Consider the following 23,163-nt stretch of genomic DNA (forward strand, 5'->3'; position numbering starts at 1 on the left):
GCACCTAGTCTGTTGTAAAGAGCTTCTCATCTGTACATCTTGAAAGAAGACTAGAAGTATAGTAAGCACACTCAACAGAATCATTTAAGGTAGTATTTCATGTCAGCTGAAAAGAAGTCCAAGGAAAAAGAATATAACTGATTGCTTGATATAAAACATTTGATGGCTCTTTAGAAGCAGTGACGAATACTCCATCTTTAAGTAAGTAAGCTTGAGGGAAATAACTGAAATTTTTCCTCTCTCTCAACATTTAGATCTTGTGCACCTCCAGGGACTATTTAATACATGCACTAAGATACCCTAAGTACACAAAATGCAAGAAATGGGACATACCAAGGTGTGTGTCCTGTACAGCAGCAGATCCAGAGCCTGAGCTGTTGTGGGCCTCTTTTTAGGGCGGTCAGGGTTAATGAACTGACTGGCTGTTCTGTCAGACTCTCTCTGCTATGGTCCTGCCACTTGTGACAAGGCTGGGGTGACTTATCAGCTTCCTTCTTCATGGTGGTGTATTTCCACTTGTCATATAATTGTGGATGGGATGCATGTCCCTACTATCAAACTACCTAGCGTTTGGCAGAAGGGGCTATTAATCTTAAGTTTACTAGCAAGATAAAGAACGAAGAGAGAGGAATTTCTAAAGTTCTTGTACTGATGGCAGAAACCAACATTGTGCCTTGCTTTAGTGTTATTGTTGGTGCACTGGCTACCTTTAACTTTTTAGCAAAGCCTGCAGATTAATTTAAAGCCTAAGTTCAGCAGGGAAGGGGACGCTCACAATGGTAAATAGAAGGTATGGCTCACTTGGAGGGTTAGGTGAATGTTAAGGGTCTACTGGATCCTTTGTAGAAAAAAAGCAGAAAGATTAACACACCTAGCATTTGTCTTCTGTATTGTATATTAGGCAAATTACCTGAGGAAACCTAAAAATAGGATATACAAGCACTCAAAAATGTCTTTATTGTGAGTGTTATAAATTAGCTAAATTTCATGTAGTCATCTTTCTCTTTCACCCTTTTCCTCATATTTGGAGTACAATATTGCCAGGCCAGACAGTCACCTTCCCTCTATGTACACTATCTTTCAGCTTGCCACGAGCGGCTGGGCAGCCTTAGGCACGCAAGATGCTCGCTAATACTTGCTCACTGCAGGTCTCCCTGTGTTCTCCCCTGAACACCTTTTTCTTTTATTCCTGAGCAAAATATCACATAAATTGAAACTCTCACAACCTCATCTTGCAGAAAGGCTCTGAATACACAACTTTTTTGTAACATGGTGCCCACAACACATTGTTCTGGGAAACACTGAGGACAGACAGCAATTACAAATTCCTAGTAGCCTGTGGTGAGTGCCAGATGTATATTTACCTTTAGGTACTACCAACTGCATGAAGTCCTTTGTGCAAAGGGAAGATTATACAGGTTTTTCAGGTTCATGAAGAAGCTTGTAAGTAATTTTCTATATTATTCAAAAGCATTTGTGCATTTCTTTGGCATTTGAAACTTATTAAATAGCTAAATCTGATGAGAAATGCAAACAGAAAAAAGCTGGTGGAGGTGAAGGCCATACTGATGAGGAGAACATTAACAGATGTCTGAGGAAAGTTATCTACGTGGGAATATCCTTTGGAATCACCCTTTCCCAAAGAAATCAGTCTCCATGGTAAGTGCAAGGAAACTGAGTCACAGGTTGAAAGATTTCATATCTTATGGCCTTTTGGCCTCATGCTTGTCAAGAATTAGTTGGTGTAAGTGTGAAAGCTTGATAGCTAAACCCCAAGGCTTGGGCAAGTGTTATCGACATTTGGGCAGAGTTAAAATGGTGGCAGAGAAAAATATCAATTTGATTTGGGCAGGGTTTACAAAGTTTTTTTGGCTGAAGTGGCCAAACGAGCTTGTGTGCCTGTATAAAGTAAGCCATTTAGACACATTGTGATTTTGCATGTCTAAACCTGGACAGCTAGCAGATTAGGATGTTAAGTGGCTGCTGATACCATGTGGAGGTTGCTGAGATAAATTTCAAACCCAGATTTAGTTGTGTAGTTCCACCTGGACAACTGATTTAGTGAAGACAAATCTAGATATAAATATATATCTGGTGGTGATGCAATAACTCTGAAAAAAACCCAAAAGTTGGTATGCTTTTAGAAATCAGGATTTTCCAATCCATTGTCTTCAATTGTGAAAAGCCATAGTAAAAACAAAAAGAAAAAGACTTGTATATGTAGGAAGTGCAATAAAATTTAATATTCACATTTAAGCTAATATGACAATACATCTGTTAAATACCATGGTTGTAGTCTGTGACAGGGTTTTTCCAAATCAGTTTTCCATGAAATCTTAGTCATTAGTTTCTACTGTTACTCCCTTGAAGACTGATTTTTGTTTGTTGTTGATGTGGCTTTTGATTGTTTATAAATGGTAAAAAAGGTGTTAGCCTTCAGCTAGAAGTCATTTTCCTTCTGGCTGATGATATGGCTTCCTACCACTATACTGAACATCTCCAGAAAGGATTTAATTGTTTTAAAAGCAAAATGCCTGTGCATCCTGCTTCTCCAATATCGTAACAGTATTTCTGTAATTCTGTCTGTAATTCCAAATGTTTAGAGCAACTTCCTTATGTGATAGTATCTCATCAGTAGCTCACACTAATGCTGTGTGGCTAAATAAAGCACCCAAAAGCTGAGATCTGTAAGACTAGACATGGAAATAGTTTTCCCAAAACTGATTTGTTCTTCACAATGTTTGAAATACTAATAAAGTTTTTCATCAGCATGTCCAATGGCAACATCTGCAATAAGATCACTGGCTGATTTTGTGCAGATTTCAAAATAGGTTTATTATACTTTGTAAAAAACTTTGAGGCTGAATGGGAGGAAGAGAAATGAATGCCCTCAGGAAATATCTGTTTTTTGTTGATCCTAAAATATTTGAAAGGTTGGCATATTTTCTTTTGAAATAAATTTTGAAAAATTATGGACAGCTATTATGTAAAAACTGATGGAAATCTTGCTTCACTAAGAAATGATTAAGATTCCTTAAACTTAAGTGTTTGTTGTGAAAGGTAAAAAGATACATAACATGGAATGCATTAGATGAAAGGATAAATCACACAATCAAACCAGCATTGTGTTTGATATAGAAGATAGTCTCTTTCATTATAAAACCATCTCCTATGAAAAAACAAACTATAAAACTGTGCAATCTTTTCACATTCCTACTTTGGCCTCAGGGTTTAGGCATACAACTCAGGATATCTGTGATGCTAGCTGCCATAAAGCAAGAAACAGACCCATGCAAGTAGATGCAGTAAGATCATGACTCACGCGTGGGGCACACACACCTCACAAAAATGACTGATTTCCCAACTGCTGTCACTTTGGGACACTCAATTGAAACCAGATTCATGGCTACTTACCAAAATTGTAGAACCATAATAGTTGACTAAATCAATCAGAAGGTTAGGAACAAATGCTTCAGGGCAGAGGAAACTCTATTAATTTTAACTCTTCTGGTGTTAATAGAGGGAAAAAAATACCACTGGTCTTAAAAAGTAGCTGGAAAAAATTCTCTCTCCATCTTCTTACAACAGTCTCCTGTTGTTTGTTACTGTTTTGTGAAGTAGTAACTTGTATTCGAGAGCCTTGTTGGTAAGTTTTAAGATGCAGAGAAACTTAGTGTTGTGGGTTCATGGAAACCATCTATAGGGGATTCGTCTGACAGTTTATGTAATTTGTTCACAGGAATATTATGAAAGTCCTAGAAGAAAGTGGTCCAAGAGCATGCAAGGAAAGTTTTTTTCATTCTGGATTTTAGAACCACATGGGGAGTACGTGTGGGGGGTTCTTCACAGACAGCCATTCTTAGAAGCCTAATTGAAGCTAAAAATGGAAAACATGCTCCCCAGGTCCTTGTCCACTAATGCACAAGAAGAAAAACAAAAAACAAAAAACAACAAAACAAACAAACAAACAAAAAAAAAAAAAAGAGGAAAAAAAGCAAATGGGAAAAAGGTTTCAGTAGTACCACACCTTCTTAAAACCAAAACTTGTTCCCTTCACAATTTCCAGCATCATTTATAACACATTCCTTGTGACTGCACTGAGGATAAGATTATTCTATAAATAAAAAATATATTATAATTACATACAGGAAGTAATTTAAGATTTTCCTACTAATGTAATAAAGTTAAAACAAACAAACAAAAATAAGATTCCAGAAAAGGTAAAAAAGGTAGAATATGTTGGTAACTATTAGAAGTGTCATCTTACCTGTATGGTAAGAATGCATTTCTGGGAAAATAGAAGGAGGTTACAAATTAGCTTAACCAACGCATCCATTTGCTTTTAGCTTCTAGACCAAGTGCTTGGCTTGTAAAACAGCAAAGTTATATTATTATAAACGATTTAAAAAACCCAATTTGAATAAAGTACTATATTTTCAAATGGATTTTGCCATTAAAAAAAGGAAAGCTTCACAGCAATAGGAACACCAATTTAGAATTGATAACATGTAGGAAAAAACAAGGTTTTTGTCTAAGTAAATTATTTCTGCTTAAACATCACACTATGAAACTATTTCTTTCAGCCATTTTGTGTTTCATTTTGTCTTTTATTCTTTGTGTTGAACTCACTGAGGATTCACAGAAAATTATTACACCTCTTTGAAGACAGAACTGTAAGCCTGGGATCTATTTATTCTTCCATAATGATAAAGGAATCATTAATGCAACTGCTGTTTTTGGATTTCACATGAAGTCATAGCTTAGATGTAGAGCTCTTGTATATGCTCACTTGGAAAAAAAAATATTTCAGGAACTCAGTTTTGAGAAGTTGTTTTGAGAAACAGCAACAACTGATCAAATAAAATATATCAGCCAATGTAGCAGGTTATTATGTGGCAGCAAGAGGGTAAAGTTTATATAACTATCAAATGGAAACTGAAGTTTCTTTTCTCTTGTGAGGCCTTTAGATCAGATGCCTCTGCATCAATGGGCTATCACAACAGGAGTTCCTGCATATATGACTATATAGACAGCATTTCTTGAAAGTGATAGAATACTTATGCCTTGTAGATTTATTGAGATATTACTATAGCTGTTATGCTTTGATCATGTTTTCTAGGCTACATAAGCAATCATAATAATGAGTTTATTTTTAAAAAACCTTGCAGAGAATCAAAGAGCCAGAAAGACATGATGGTAACATTGTTGTATATCAACTGAACTCAGAATTTGAAAAGGCTTGAGCCTTTGTTTTGGTTTTGTTTGGTTTATTTTCTGATTAGCTGTGGAAAACTAAAGACATTCATCCCAGAAAGATACAACACACTGGAATTCAATGTCTTACCTATCCATATATTGACTTGGGTTTATCCATCTTTTTTTGGAATAACTCTAAGCCTAATTGTGTTTTACACTGGGAGGAAAAAAAAAAAAGCTAGGAATGTGTGTCCTTTTGTCTTAACTTCCTAATTCTTTAGAGAATAATTAATTTTTAAATATAGGAGGAAAAAAGAGGAAAAAAATTATATTCTCTTATTTTGGAGCCAAATCAAAGGGATTAGCTATGTCTGCAAACCAAGCACACACTTTAAAACAATCCTTGATGGTCAGTAAATTAACTTGTAACCAGTTCCCCTTAAAGTTGCGAGGGACATTTCACTTGAGTGCCCAGTCCTACAGCTGTAAATCCAAACTGCTGGATGAACAGAGAATTCAAGAAATGGCCACATTCCATCTGATCTCTCTCAAAAAGGCAAGAAACTTAAAACTGCCAAAGAAACGTCTATGATCATAATCCAAACATTAATTCTTCAGAATACATCAGAAATTTCTGGACTAAAGTCTACAGTTTTCCCTAATTTGTGGCTGTCTCAGTGTGCAATTTTGGATCCAGATTACTCTTATCAAGTCCATTGCAAACGGGAGATGATTAAAACTTCGGTTGAAAATCTAAAAATTAATGTCTGTATATATATAACTAAATATTTTGTCTTTGTTCAAATATAAATTAACATCCATTTGGGTAGTTATTTTTTCCTGTTCCCAAGGAACAGAAATGTACTGGGTAGTTAGACCTTGGAGTTCCTTGTAGATATATTTGGCAGTTTCCTCAGAAATTCCTTACATCTCTAATGAGAGATGGATCCACGTATGTATCAAATGCCAGTAAAATTAGTCTGGGAAAAACATGCATACTTGAGTGACTGGTTCTTACATGGGGATATATTGATCTGTGGGGATGCATTTTAGATTAAAACTATAAAAGGACTTAAGAGAACATTTTAATTATATTTTTCATTAATATGGAATGGTATTATTTATACTTTGTTTCCAAAGCAGAAGAAAATTATACTTTCATTTGCCAAGGACATTGCAGCCATGGATATAAGGAGCTGAGTTTAAAACACAGATTCTTTTGTTGCTGGACTTCTTGTCCCCTTAAAAGAAAAAACCAAGGCATATTTTTAACTTAATTCTGGTATCAGGCTATATTCATAGACTGCTTCATAAACAGTAAGTCCTATGTAGTAAATTGAAAATATCTCAAAGGTTTTGAAATACTTTTATTTGGGAATAAGGATAATAAACAAGTTTTGGAAAAGTCTTCAGTATCTGGACACTTTTTGTTATGGGCTATTTCTGTCATCATAAATGGATGTATGTGTATGAAAGTACACAGAATCACTAAGAATAAGACAAGGAATTGTATTCCCTTTCTGTGGGCACTTTGCACAGGGAAGAGTTTGGAAGGATGTCTCTGGAGCTTCTACCTGAGTTCCTTACCCTGTCTACTCTACCCAAAGAGGTTTTCTTCTGTGTGCTTTCTGTCTGGCACCCACTCTAGCCCTGGCTGAACATCTCTCCATTAGAGGCAAGAGATGAAAAAAATGCTCTTGATTGGGAGACCATGCAGTTTTGTAGTTATGGCAGCTCTTAGGGGCATGGAAACGTAATCCTCTTTAGTGGGACTGCAACCTAGAGCTTGCCTCCCTCACCTTCTAAGTGGTTATTCTGGACATTAGACTCCTGCTGAAAAACCACTAGTACCATACCTTAGTTTTCAGTCTTCTTTGAGCAGGGTCACAACACAGAAGTATTCACCAGACTTTAAACATTATATGAAGACTTATACATATGGATAGTTTGGGAAAACAGACACGGAGCACTGTCTAAATTTTAATATCCTTTAAGCTTCTATGGTTTCTCTCAGGTAGGTTCTCAATGTGCTGACTGTCATTTATGTATTTATATATTATTTTATATTTATATGTTTTATATATATGAAACTATTATTTTTAGATCTGAAATTTTCCATGACTGAGCTCTGGGACACAGAAAATTCTACCTGACATTTTGAGTAAAGACAGTCCATATGAACAGGTGTAAAAAAATATGTTTGATAAATTATGGAAGTGTTCTTGTAACTTGGAATTATGTGAGAGCAAAGAAAGTGCTTTCAGTGAGATATGTTCAAATTATGACTTAATGGATATCACATGCAGGACATGGTTAGTGTATTCCTCACCAGATTTTTAACATAGCACCTGAAATATTCAAACAAGCAATGTTGCATTGGGCATCTGTGACTAATGTAGAAGTCTAACAAAAAAAAAAAAAATATTGCCAGTGGTGTGCATAAGTTATCTGCAATGCTTCGCTCTCATTGACTGCAGCTGTTCCTCAGTGTTCACACTTGTGAAGTTTTATACAGTTTTACAGTCATAAGGGAGGGTTTCACTTGACCTTTTGCAGATGGTCCCAATCCAAAGCAGACCATTTTCTTTGACTCCAGGGTTAGGATGCACCTGATCTAATTTCAGATATCTGCAATGAGATTCACATGAGTCATTAGGATGAGGTAAATCCCACCCTAAAAATGCTGCTTTCATTCTGTTGACTATAAAGGGTGTCTAATATAAGTTGGTTCAGTGATAAATGTTTACTTATGAAAGATGAAAGATGTCATTGCTACTGACATTAATACACTTGCATCAAGGACAAATGTCCACTATAAATGTCCATGTCTGTTTTCTTCAAAACAATGGAATATATCATATGCAATAAGAAGGAGCTTGATGTGGGTGTCCTATAAGCTATGACCAGACAGATATGAACTTCTTCATCAGAACGATAACGTGCTTATAGGGTCAGATTCTTTTCTTATTCTAACTAATGTAAAATAGAAGTAATCTTGCAAAAGTCAGTAGAGGAAAACTGCTGTAAAACATGCACAACAAAATGACAGGTCAGGTCTCTTGTAGTTCTGAGGCACGTAATAAATTTCTTCCAGGTCAAATTGCCTGTTAAGATAAATACCTTATTTTTAATGCAGTATTATATTTAAAAAATAAAAAACTAAAGTGAGACTTTTCCATTTAAATCAGGCGTTATATCTAAGGATTCAGAAGTCTGTGGCTTCTCAAATATTCTGCTTTTGGCAATCTATTCATACAACCTTATAAATAAAAGGAACCTTTTTTTTTTCAGTCATATATCAGTCTCATTTAAAGTTATGTTTTGTATACCATTTTTCCTCAGGTCTTCAAATGTTTTAGGGTCTAATTCCTATTGTTCCCAATGTCTTTCAGCATCTGGAATTTGCTGGATGTGTTCAGGTTTGCCCATAGTTTTCTTCAACCATCAAATTCACTGGTCAATTAACAGATAAGTCAGTATGTGCATTTTTTAATTATACAGATAAGTAACTTTCTCATCTTCTCAGACCCATGAAAACCAAAGGGAGTTCCATTTTAGTGTTGCAAAACCTGATTAAGTAAAAATAAAAGTAGATGATGGTTGTTCTCTTTCCTAGGTTCCCTCCAAACTTGCCCATCTCTGCTTTGTTTTCACAACTACATTAAAAGTACAGTTAAAACGGAGTATAAACCAAAAAACATCTATTTATAATTCACTATTAGGAAACAGGATTTTGAGAAAATGGAAGCAGTCTAATTAAGAGGATTAGATAAGTTGTCTCTCAGTTTTATGAAAATTTAGAAAATCTCATAAAATTGGGAAATCAATGAAATTTAGCAGTTACATGGATAGTCCAGAACCTGGAATAGTTTAGAATAAATAACAATTCGTACTAACCTCTGTATGCAAATGTTATGTTACATTATAAAGTAGGGGTTACATTTCAAAATACCCTCAAGCTTAGCTACACAGATGTCTTCCAAGTGAAGAAGACAATACAGGGTGTGTCAGTGAAGAAGGATCAAGAAGAACATACATCTGCAAACCACAGACGCCACAGTACACCCAGCCACGAGTACATTTACCCAGCTGGCAGAAAGCAAACTTCAAATCAAGACCAAAACTGCCAAACAAAATTATTCTGGTTCAAGTAGATAGTTCCAGACCTGAAGCTGTCCCCAAACTGTTCCCAGATGTCCTAACACTAGTCAAACATTTCATTGTGGAGCCATGCTGTGAGCCTTCTTGGGCTTGTTTATTCAGGGCTCCAGCAGGGGAGATGAATTCCAGCAGCTTGGAAGGGTATGTCTGGAGAGGCAGATGAGGCACTGAGCTGCTCCAGGATTTTCCAGTTTAGATTTCACTAGAATGAAGGCAAGTTTTAGGGTAAGATAATAATACTTAAGCATGCTTCCACACAGAGCATGGTTCCAAAAACATTTAAATTACATTATTCTTGTGAGGAGACAGCTAATGGGTGAGTTATGTAATACTTATCTGGTGCATATATAGTGAAAATATCCCACACAATACGATAAGATTGTGTGTTACAGCACTGGTATTAATAATAGTCCATACCTTTACCACACACGATCCAAAGCATGACTGTTCTTTCCTGGAGAGAACTAGTCATTAACTCAATGTAGCATTTCCTTCAAATAAATAAGCACACCTTATTTCAGGCAGTCCTCCTGCAATTTCTTGATGACGATCATACCAAAGTAAAACTAAAATTTCTGAAGTGTAAATAGATTCTGTCCAAAACTCAGTTCTCAAGCTTGTAATAAAACAATGTTTTCAAATGGTTCTGAACTATTAGTATATGTAAAGATGGACCTGGTGGAGAAATGAAAGTATCCAAAACTTAATTTGTGGGCTTTCATTGATATGTATCTCTCTATAAATCTCTCTATATCTATATCTATGTATCTCAGGAAATGTCTGTATGAAGTATTTCTACAATATCTGTCTTCGTTGCTGTTCTGGGTGACCACCTGGAACAATGGTTGCTGTTACTGGGAGTTAGGTCCTGAACATGCCCTCTTTCACCAATGTACAAGAAATATGCACAAAAATATGCTGATAACTAATGTATAGAAAGATCTGCAGAATTTCAGTGGTACCCAAACCTATGTTTTCTCAGAAATGTTTGGACTGAATTGCAGTCAGTAATGTTGGGCTGTTTTTTTTTTTTCCACAGTAAACTTCTGTCCAAATGAAGTATTTTCTCAAAAAAAGCTGCTGATTTCAAGGTTTTTAGAAGGACTTGGAAAGACAGGCTAAAAAATGGTGAGTACCTGACTATTCCAAAGTACTTCATAGGCTTCATTAGAAAACCTTTGCTATTTCTTCAATGCAACACCTGCACTCAAATGATTTTTGTAACATATATTCCCAAATGCAGGGGTATGAATTATTAAAATTATTGACAAGAATGTCTTATTGTCTTGTATTTTCAAGACTGTGAGATGCATAGATTGATTAGCCTGATTCAGAATATTTATCTATACCTATAAGTACTGCTACTGTAAGTTTAAATAAAAGTACAGTCATTAATATTTAATGCAGTGAGAAAATTTGGCCTTTTTCAAAATTGATATGATTATTTCTGTTGTGGACAAATTAAAACAGCACAATCAATGCAAGTAGTGGCCATTTGAGATTTTGAGAGCAACAGCTACCATTAGGGTAGGGAAACTCAAATAACCACTACACGCATGTGAAATGACATCTGGTCTTACATGTCAGTGAGGTTTGCCAGTCATCAGTGCTTTGGTATTAAAATAAAAAGGGAAACTTGTGCAGAGATGGTGGATTGCACTGTTGTTAACTTAAATACGCATCATCTGAGACTCGAGGAGACTCAAGTGGCTAAAACATTCATTCTTTACTGTACCGCAGACACCAGGTGAGCAGGGCCGGGGAGTGGAGGAGGATATCTAAAGTGGAGTAAATAAGAGTGTTTTCAGATTTCCAGATTCCTGGGTCTGGATGTACATGTAAATTTGTATCCCGACAGTGTATCAGGATGAGGCTGTGGTATGTACCGTTTCCCTGGGTACTCTTTTGTAAGGAGACCCGAGGCTGCAGGTTTGCAGGTCGTGAGGTGGCACTGTGTCGGCTACTAAACAGCCATGTGCCAAGACAACAAAATAACCTGAACTACACACTGGCTTTGCAGCTTAGGCTGAGCTATCAATACTAACCTTTATTTAAAGGAATTAAGGACTTTGTAAAGGCCCCTGCTAGGCTGTGGGCCTGATGTAACGACTTAGCCATATATCTGCCTGTCATAGAGTCCCGAGTTCTGATCTGGGCTTTGATGCTCGTGGCCTCTGCGGTCTTGGGCAAGTTGCTTCTGTGCTCTGTGCCTGCAGAAGGGAACAATGATACCTCCCCTCCTCCTCCTCCTCCTCCTCCTCCTCCTCCTCCTCCTCCTCCTCCTCCTCCTCCTCCTCCTCCTCCTCTTCCTCCCCCTCCTCCTCCTCCTCCTCCTCCCAGAGGGGTTATGCAAATTCATTAGTGACTGTTTGTGAAGGGCTTTGAAGTAGAAAATCACTCCATAATTGCTAAGTATTATTTAATAGCTCTTTTATAGTAGGCATTTCCTTTTGAATTACCCTGCTTGATGTTTCATTAAAATGACATCATGCTCACTTGCAAATTATAGTGGCAGGTCATGTGCTTGCCAGTATAATGAAGCATGACGAATTATAGACATCTTCCCTAAATAAATTAATTTGCAAGAAGTTATCACTACAGGGGTTAGGCTGTAGGTCTCTAGTTTCTCACATCCATGACACTAGCTATATACTGATTCTCATTTATTTTTATTGATTTTTGTAATATTAATTTGAAACCTCTCTTTTCATCAATACCATCCAGGGCTTTTTTTCTTCTCAGATTAAATGACATTATTACACTGTGTGATCTATAAATTAAATACCAGAGGCTGAAACAGAACTATCATTTATAGTATTTGCAAGACCAGCAAACAGAGAAGGAGAAAAAAACTACAAGAAAAGAAAAATAAAGTCATGCAACTGCATTGTCATGGAGCAAGAACAAGCTTTTGGCCCTTATGCTATAATTTTATGAAGGTGGGCACAGGAGTGCTGTGCAGGGACCATCTCAGCCTTCTGCTCCAGTGTATTTCATGGTTTGGACTGCAGGACTGTGTCTGCACTGCTGGAAAAGAGTACCTTGTGCTCTTATTCCCCAAATATACCCCATCCATGGAGCTGTAATTGCCTCCATGTATATCCGGGTCTTCACCTGAAAGAGCACTTACACCGTTAGGGGGTAGAACTGAGGCTTTGGCTTGATGTGCAGCTATCTGGGGCCAGGGCAAGCATCTGGGAGCTGGGACTTTGGAAAGCACCATGTATCTCACAGCTGGAGACACAGCGTGATTCCAGCAGCATTGGGAGGTGGACAGGCTCTTCTGTAATTCAGAGACCAACAAGCTTTTTTCTAAACTATAAGCATGGCTAAGTTACTTTGGTTCGATTATTTATTTCAAGATACCCAACCTTCCCTAGCACTTTAAAAAAGCGAATATTATTTTTAGTTCATATATCTCTTATAGTTACCGCACATCTTAGGTTAATAACTCAGCACAACTGGATATTAGGACGAATAAAACATTTATCTGACTCATAAAAAAGGGCTTTTGGCACATTAGTTTATTAATTTTTGGAACAATTTTTTGGCTCATAAGTAGGAAGCATCTTCAAGTTACTGCTTTACAAACAAAGGTTTCTATAAATAACTACAAAACTAGGTAACCTTACAGGAGAAATATTACATAAAGATAAAACAATAAAGCATGTGCTTTTGCATACTTTTCCTAGAGATTTTTTTTACTATTCCAGTACAAGGATTATAAGTAGTCGGACAAAGAGTAACTGTCAATGTCTGTGTTCTCAACAGAAAGAAACATAACAGGGAAATAATTTCACTTTGTATGAAAAGGCACATATTTGGGACCTGCATTCCCCAAGTGAAAACTGATATTCAGGAGAGATAGCAAAACTTAATGTTCTGGAAAGCAGAACATGCTGCTAAGTGTCTATGGCACCAGTGAAGTGGGAAAATGTCTGGACATGCCATTTGCCAAATAACTGTTATTTGTGAAGGAATAACTCCAAACTCATATCCTACTGCTTTGGCACAGTGAGTGATCCAATAAATGAAGACAGACGCTGACCCTGGTCTTGATCTACTGTACATAATTAAAGAAAAGATCTTAAAGAACATTTCCCTAGTAAATTAAAAAAGAAATTTTTATTATTTTTTTTTACCTTCAGGTTTACAGTGTATCATTCTTTCTACCCCCAGCTAGTTTGTTGTTGTATTTTTTTAATGATATGGGAATAAAAATGGGAAAAATAGTGAAGATGGGAAATCTAAAATTGATTATTTTTTTATCTCCTCAGCTGTAAAAAACAAAAGGCAGATGACCATTAGACCAATAAACATACTAACATAATAGATTCAGATAGTCATTCACATTCAGTTGCTACAATTAACTTTTAGTCCCTCAAATCACAAAGGTGAGTTGAATATTACCCACTTAGGAGGATGGAAAACCAACAACAGAGAGAGAGAGAGAAAGAAGCAGCTCTGAGTGTTCGAATAGAAACCTTGAATCCTTAGATGGTCCAGCATGGATGGCCACTTTTCTTTCTCAGAGAAAGTCTTTCACATATGGCTCCTCCTGGAAACGAGTTTCCCTCCAACAACTCATCTCCTCTATAACCAAAGAGGCCACCTTCTCTCTGCGGGCTGCTGGCAGCAGTGTCCAGAGCCCTCAGAAGCCTGAGACTTGGCAGTCAGAAGTAAGAACTCATCAGATAAATCAGTGCCTCAGCCCCTAAGATATCCCAGTGTTCCTGTGTGGCTGAATTAATGATAATTGTTAAATCTTGTAATTAAGAAATGACCAATGAAAAGTATATGTGTACCCTGTTTAGAGTTTGGCACATGATTCCTCTTGTGTAAAGTAAAGGCAGAAACTCTATTTGCCCATTAAAGTGTTTCAACTAGTCTTCACATAACAAGAGAGATTTTGTCTCTTTCTTTCTGTGTGTTTATCACACGTTTTCCTTCTGAATAGTTGTTGCACTCATTATAAGGGAGAAAACAGTAATACTCAAGAATATAAGTATTCACTTTTTTAAAGGTTATTTGTTATGGTTGTTAGAATACAAAATCTGCTTTTGCTTCTTAATGAAATGCCCATGCTCCACACACACCCCAAACCATCAGTTATTCAAAATGATTTCAGGTCATGCTCATTTTAAAAAATAATTGAAAAGAAATTAGTCCCACAAGATTATAGCTGTGAGCTGTAATTTTGACTGACAGTGGAGAAAAGACTGTAGATTTAATCACATCACTTTTAAAAGCATTTTCTTTACGTAAAATTTTTCAACTTGCCACAAGCATATATGGCTTTAAATTGATCTTGGCATATGTCTGTCCATCTGTGTAATGCAGGAGCACTATACGAAAAAAACAAATAAATTAGGAATTACTTTAAGATACCTGTCACTACCTATCATTTCATCAAAAAAATAACTGCCATTCTGAAAAAAAACCAAACCACCAAGCAAACCCAAGCCCCAACCCAAACCCAAAAGCCAGTACTAAAATATTTCCCATGTAATAACTGAGGCGATTTGCTAGGCCTACAGTCTTCCAGTGGTCTAATGGTCTCAGGGGTCATGGCACTGGATCTCTGAAACTTAGTATATCCATAGTATTCCTAATGATACAGAAGAGGAGACTGAACAGAGTGTCATCAATATTTAACACCTCTACATAAAGAAAAAAAATTCCAGTGTGCTGTCTGTGGTTTATTAAAAATTTTTCAAGTGTTGATCTTGACAAACAACTGGAATTGGCAAGATCCAAAGGGAAGTGTGGCAGGGCATTGACTGTTGGTTTCGCTGAACCATGGGCAGCCTACTCTCAGGTGTTTACAACATGGAAAAAAGTATAAGGATGTGATTTCAGGTGGCGGGTTAACACTTTAAAGTGAGTAAGTACTTTCTTTCTGAGGCAATTTAAGAGGTTTGAATCCATTCCATACCCATTTGGAACAACATAAAGAAAATATTTCTCCAATTATAACTGTTTTGAGACATCAGCAGCCTGTAAAATTATTACTAATGTGGCAACACCTTATTACTTATCCAGAAGCAAGCTAGAAGTTATTGAAACACAAAACTTTCCCTCCACTCACAACATGGTAATGACACTGTTCTGAGTTACTGGTCAGTTCTGCTGAAGTGATGATACGTCCAGGTGATACTTTGGCCCTCTAAATTTATGATTTTTGGAAAATAGGAGCAGAACTAGATGTGTTTCTCCGAGCCTTCCTTTTCTCATCTTTCAAAGGTGATGTCACTAAGGTGAAGAACAGAAAAATCAGTAACCCCTTAGAATAGTTACAAACACACTACTTGGACTCTTTTTAAAGATTTTTGTCCATTGTTTTGCTTTCTCATTCTCCTCTTTCCTCAACATAATCTGCATTAAAATATACTCAGTCCAGGCCTAGGATTGTTTTAAAGACACTCCACCAGCTTGAGGTTTTAAAGAGGGAGTTATGCTTTAACTAAACAGCTGTGGTGAAGAGTCAGGCTGACATATTCAAAAATCAGTTTTTGACACTGATGTTGAAGGACAGTCAGGCTCTCCTTTTAAGGATAATGGCAGGATGGATTGACAAAAAATCTTTCTCACTTCAACTTTAAGAATCTATGGTGTGAACACCTATAAATATTAAGTTAAATGAAGGTGACAGTGAAGAAGTAGCACATAGGAGAGTACTTTATACTAGGACATCAACATTCTGGCAAGAAGCCATCTGCCAGTGTCTACAGAGTGTCTCATAGACAAAGTTAACATACACATAACATAAATGGTCATCTTTCCACTGACTGTTTATGTATAAGTCCAACAGATGTATTAAGGAGTAAGTGTAGGTGTAAAAATGTGTTAAGCCTCATTTTCTAAATAGGAAGTAAAAATAAGTAAATGTTAGAGAAACATTTAAAATGCTATTTGGCTTTCTAGGGTAACAAGTTTCCTTAAAAAACATGATTTCTCAAAGATCAGGAAAAAATAAGGGTTTCCAGCAAGAAAATGGTTGTCTTAGGAACACGTAGGTATTCTGGACTTATCAAAAGCAGGATGAAACTATGTGCAAGTATAGCTTTAAATGTTTAATATAGGATTCATTTACTTTTTTTTTTTTTCCCAGGTACACAGAACTCTGAATCTGATGCTGAAGTTTATCCCAGAAGTCAGGAAATAAAGATAAGAAAGTTAAATCAGGAAAAAATAAATATAAAACTGGCAAAACTCTGGATAGAAAATGAGGTGACTGAACTACATATTGACTTTCTATTATGAAAAGTTTTGGAAAATAAAACAAAAAGTCATAGCAGAGAAATCACAGAATGTTCCATTTGTGCAGCCATCTTCTATAAGGGTAATGACTGTCCAGCTGTGCTACTGTGAAATGTGAGAAAAATGACCACCCAAACAGGACCTGCACAGAGGAAAATATCCCTTGACAAGCCTTAAATCTTGTTTCACACCTCCCTCACCACAGGTATTTTCTGTTCCACCATACTATTTTTTAAAGTTGTGTCCTGGTATCACGAAAATCAGGAATAAGAAACCTCCTTAACACCAATGTAGCATTAAGAAGCAGGCATTCCATTATTGCAGTGCTGGATGCAAGGGGATAGCTCCACTTAATGTGCATGCTGTATGTTTCATTCAAACAAAACTATATAGTCCATATTTATGATTATGTATTACATTTCTTGGAAAAATCATACATCCTAATTCAACAGGCAGTACTATGTTAATTAAGCATCGCACATGCTCCTTACAGGTATCTCTGAGTCTTCTAAGGGGTGTCAAACAATAGTCGATCCTATAGTTACAGCTGACTGATCACTGAACCTAAATTTAGTTTCTTTATACGGAGAGCCCAAGGAGAGTCCGAGTTTGTTTCATTAGTTACCTATACAAGTGTCTCCTCAGTCACCATAAGTTTTAAAAGGCTCTTACCTAAGCAGGGTCAGTTAGCAATCTCTCCATAGCAATTACACTGAAACAAACAATATAGTTTGCAAAGCTAAAACAGAATATATAAGAAATATAGTTGCAAAGCTAAACCAGACTAAACTACATCATAACACCGGGACAAACCTAAGCTGTAAAGCACGATGATCCGTGGAAAGCAAACATAAGTTACTGTTATCACAAGACACAAGAGAAAACAGATTAAGTGATGGATGACAACCAAAGAGTTTCTCCTAATTCTAAACTTTATCACAGATTCTGGAATTGTCCCCTGCACTTAAAAAGATAAATGCAGTTTTTCAAATCAGTAAGACTGAGGGCGCCAGAATTTCTTGACATTGGCTGGTTGAAAATGCACTTAAGCAGATTGTCAGTAATTCTTATATTGTAATTGTTTAGTTACTTTTTACCTACTTCTGTAAATCCAGTGCTTAGTTAACGAAGTGAGTGAAAGAAAATCTCCAGGGTAGTGATTCCAGCATCACAGGGCCTATCACAGGGAGTAGCCTCAGATATCAGACCTGTTAATGGTTGGTCATTAAAATCAGAATGATAAAACTTCTCAGTCTTGATAGTATTAAAGAACAGAATAAATGAACAAGCCACACTTTTTCAGGGCCTGAAAACATATAAATACTTGCAAGTCGCCTTTAGTGAAAGTCACTAGAAAAAGCATGTAACCTGTGAGGGTAAAGAGAAATTCCTTTTTCTATTATCTCCCCCACATTAAGGAAGGAAATAGATGACAGCTGCTGGAGTCAAGCTCCTGTCAGTACCTTTGAGGCTTTCAGCTAGAGTTTTGCTTTTCCTGTCAAATTCACATGGAAAAAGAAAGGAAAAAAAAAAAAAAGTATTTCTACAGTGTTGGGAACACACTTTGAGCTGGGACATCTAAAGATGAGAGATGAATTTGGTGGATGATCTGCCTTAGTGGACCTGCAGGTCAAGCCCAACAGGACTCCTAACTAACCAGCCATCTTCCAAAAAGTGCATATGGTAAGAAATTAAGAAAAGCAGAAAAAGTTATTAAGCAGAAAAGATAAGCTGGAAGCCAAAGTGTTAATCACAGACAGGAAAAGTTTGTAAGCCATTTATAGTGCTGGTTTTTTTTTATTTTATTATGCTGCTTTGAAAATAATGTGATTATTTGCTCGAATTGTAATGTGCAAAGGCTGTATTAGATAGCACTAGTAGGTTGGAATGTTCTGAGAGGTCTGTGTGTCACCACACAGTTAAGCATTCAGTTAATAGATATGGGGGATCCATGCTTGCTGAATAGGAACAATGTAGTTATGGCAGTCATCCAAGAGCAAATGAAAGGATGGGGATAGTTTTTTTAATGGCTTACATTTGAAATAGTTGGTTTCCAGCTCTTTGTTAGACAAAAGGGAAAGAGCACAGGAGAAAGCCACCCTGGAGAAGACCTATGGCTGGTCCAATTCTTGTAATGTTCTTAAATCTTAACATTTCAAAGAAGGTGTGGGGTGATTTGCAGTGAACACATATTTTCCCGCTGGCTGTAATAGCTATATCTCCCATTGGATTTTGTAGCTTCAATGAATGTTTTTCACTTCACAATTTACAAGAAAAACTAAATGCACACGTTGTCTGATACAATGGCTCAGTTGACAAGCAGTCACTCCTCACATTTCAGTGACTTGGTTTCTTTAGACCACATGACCATGTCCTTAGAGTGGTAATTAATACCTTTCAGGTAAAAGCATGTGTATGTGTTACTTCAAACTCTTCATCTAAACTTTAGATATGAAAGAACTGCCATCTAGTATTGAATTCACAGGGAATATGAGGGTTTAGGCACTCAGATTTCTAAAGAGAGGGGAAAGTTGCGACTACAGACATTTTGCCTGCACCCTTCTGTAAGTAGTCTGGGAACCTGATCTAACAGACAGTGACTTGTTTGGTTTCCCTTTGGCTGCAGAAGCTGCGTTTCTTTTCAGTGTAAAACCGGACATGAAGAGGGAAGGTTGGTGCGTGCCCAGGTCGTGCCCCATATGGAAACAGGAGGTAATTGCGGTATATTCCAGCCCAGAGCCAGGAATTCAGAAGCACCTTTATCCCTGCTAGTACAGGCATAGTCTCTGAGAATGAAAAGTACCATTGTTTCTTCTGAGACATTTGGCAGAGCACGATGAATGTGGCTGAATACTGTTTCCCCCACCACATAAAAGCAAGACAGACTTCCTAAGAAATGGTGTTGGACAAATGCTGGGAAGTCAGTGACTGACTAGGGCAAGAACAAGCAAATTCATAGTTCAGTAAGCACGTAAAAAACAGAAAACTGACAACGAGCCACTCCTTTTACCTCAGTTGAAGTGTGCTAAGCAAATGGAAACTTCAAAACTGTTAAAGAGTCACGCCAACAAAGAAGCATCACTGCATTGTAAAATCATTATTTAAACTAGCAATTGCTTTCTAGCTTGAGTGTCTTAGAGGCTTGGCTTCTCCCAGAAAGCAAAGCAAAATTAAAAATAGTATCCAATATGTATTTTAAAATGGGAATGAAAAAAAGCCTGACTAGATAAGCATGTTTTCATATTTTGATTTTTTTTTAATGTTGTATTTAGTTTTTTATTGAACTGTCCAAGATTTTTTATGGAAATCTGAAGGAAAAACTAAAGTGACAGTGAGAAAACCCCTAATAGGTAGCTGCACTTGAAGATGTGGACAAACATGAACTAGTGTGAATGTAAAAGCTGTGTCATCATACTAATTTGATAGTGGGCCCCAGGGTCTTAAGTCTATATAGTGTTTCATTTAAATAACGTTTCCTTCCCCTGCCATATGCTCGCTGTTAAATTAATATGTTTTCCTTCACTAGTAATGGTTTTGAATCTGATCTAAAGCTTGTCAGAAGCAATGAGTCTTTTGATTGAAATCAGATCTTGGAGTTATAATTTTGACAATTTTATGTAAGGAAAATTGACAGGTGACCACTGCTGTGGGAGAAAACTGCTCAACTCACACAGTTTAAATCAAATCAGTATTGAAGTGGTTTATTGAATTATTAATGACAAGTAATTAACCAGCAAACAGCAAACTATACATTCAGGGTCAATACCAGGAATTGAACAGGTAAATCACAATACCGGGGTCTTGCCAAAGGTTAGTAAAGAATTACAAATTTCTAAACACTCTTCTGCAACTAACACCCACAAACTCTAGTGACACACATGCAAGTGCGCACACACAAAGGTGGGTTTGCACACCCCCAGGCTGTATGGGTCACCATCGCCCCCCATGAGGGTCCTTTCATTCTCCCTGTGGAATAGGTAGCCTCTCCAGCACCAGTTGAGCCCCTGACACTCCTGATCACCCACTGACCCACATGGGAAGGAAAAACACCCAGTGTGTCCCCACGGGGTGCCCTGCATGAGTAGCCTCTGGCTGGGTGCAGGCACCCATGGGATAGTGCTCTGCCTGGGCTGAACAGAGCTTGCCAGTACCAGGGACCACTTACCTCAGTGTCAAACCTAGTTTCTCATTTGCCTCTGCCTAATTTTTGCAAACTCTTTTGCTTCTTTTACACTTCTTTTACAGGTAATGTCTCTTAGCTCCCACCGCCCGCCTCCAACAGTCTGTGTAATCCCCAGATGCAGTTTCATCTGACTGCTGGTCATACTCCTGTTCAGCATTTTCCGCCTAGGAAAAGCCCCTCTTAGGCAACCTGGTGTCTTTCATTCAAGCATGCTTTATTCTCATTTCCAGGCCACTCCTACACAGACTATTTTGCCAAAAGGACACCACATGAATTCCCCAGGAGTGCACATACTATCTATAGGAAATATCACCAATGCAGTCATTTTCATCAAAGACACCATATGAGACAAGCTCCACAAATTTCTTATGCCTCATTTTAATGAGAGTTACTGGGTTTTCTTCCTTTACTTCAACTGAAAGACTATACCAGAATCCCACCATTTTCATGCTTAAAAACTGTGTTCTAACTTTCAGCTTGAACATATTTATAGTGAGTCAGAAAAATTTGCTTCTAGGTTAGCATTGCCCTTTAGTATACACAGATGTTCTGCTCCTCTGTGCTTTCTCTCTTCCTCACCATATATCCAGAGACAACAATCCGTATCGCAAATTTAATTATATAAAAGTTGAGGGTAAGGGACCTCTAGGGGTTCTCCTGCTCCAGCCTCTGCTGGAAATTAGGACAATTGTATCAGGGAACATGGGGTTTTGCCTAGGCATGCATTTGGAAACCGCCCAGAAAGGAGATTCAGCAGCCTGCTGGGGCTCAAGGGCCAGGAATGGCTCAGCCGTTGGGTTACCTGCTGGGCTCACCATGCCAGCTCCTTCGGCTGTGATACAGAGCCCCGTTCTCTTGAGGCTGCAGATGCAGTGCCGTCTGAAAACGCTGGTAATGAAGCACATTACAAAACACATTTATGTTTTGTTTAGTATGAAGTGCCCTATGGCAACTCTTGACACCATTTCATCCTGCTGAAAGGATTTTGAAGAAACTTGCATGCAATATTAGCTTGTTCCTCAGCTGTAAGGAGTAAGGAATATAAATCATTTATACTTATAGTGCAAAAGTGACTTTCAGTCAGATTACGTGCATTGGTCCACTTGATAGGTGTTCACAATGTCCTCAGCAGGTAGATGCCTGATTCACTGCCAGGGCAGACAGCAATCTAGTGAGCAAGTCTTTGAATCTTTTTCTCAGTCATGCACTAGACATGCATCTTTTTGGATGAAATATTCCCCTGTGTTATTATTTTCCTGAGGTGACAGATGTGCTAGGCTTAGGGTTGCGTTTAATCACAAGGACAACATTCAACAGGCACAGCACATGAAAGTGTCTGGATGATCACGTTTCAGTCAGAAAGAAGGAATTCTGTTCCTCATTTTAAAGGTTGAAGAATTTTTTGTCCCAGCCCAAAACTCACTTGCAAATGCAGGCTGTTTCAGTCCAATTTTTAGGGAAGGGGGTAGGGTAGGATGGAATGAACGTAAGTATTTCAGTGTAATATTTCTATTTACTTATTCAAAAGGGGTATATTAAAATTTAAGTAAGAATAGATATCCACTAAGAGAAAGTAAAGGGAAAACAAGCCAACTGTGACTACCCTACTGTATGAAATAGCATAAATTGCTTGTTTCCATTATATGTTTTTGTACCATATACCATGTCTTTGTCATTGTCTTAAATGTACCGTACTTTTGCATGGCATATACTGAAATTTACCATTACAGTCAGAAAAACTGTCATTGACTTACCAATAGTAGATCATGTAAAAAGACAGGATAGCATTTTTAATTAATAGAACTTTCCTCAGTATGCTAAAATGTTCCTCTACTGTGCTGTGTTATCAATTGGAGGTGGTAGAACACCATCCCACTCCTGCAAAATATAACTATTAATGTTCACCATGCAGGATAGAATTGCAGTTAGTGAATAGCATACTGTGGAATTTGATTTGTTTGCTGACTGTGTGACAGTGTAGCAGCACAGCTCTAAAATGTCCAAGTGGAAGCCTGCAGCCACAGGTAACTGCTTTGGTTTATATTTCCTACGTCTTTCTGTGTTTTCTGTCTATCCAGTTCTCATTCAGATGATATATTTCCAAGCTGTAAGGCAACTTGGAGTAAAAAGTCACTGATGTGCATCCTAGTCTCATTTTTCTGATGTACATTCAACTGCTAGCAATGGAGTTTCAAAGTGAAGTCATTTGGGGGCAGCTAGCAGGGGCTCTCAGAAACCTCTCTTGTGGGCTATGGTCACATTATGTTTGTGGGATTTTCCTCTCTCACTCAAGTGTACCAGATGAACGTTTTGCATATAACTTCTCAAGCTCCATTGCAAAATGTTCCTATTCAGCTGTAGCA

This window comes from Falco punctatus (genome assembly GCF_963210335.1).
Source record: "Falco punctatus genome assembly, chromosome: 2".
Classification (NCBI taxonomy): domain Eukaryota; kingdom Metazoa; phylum Chordata; class Aves; order Falconiformes; family Falconidae; genus Falco; species Falco punctatus.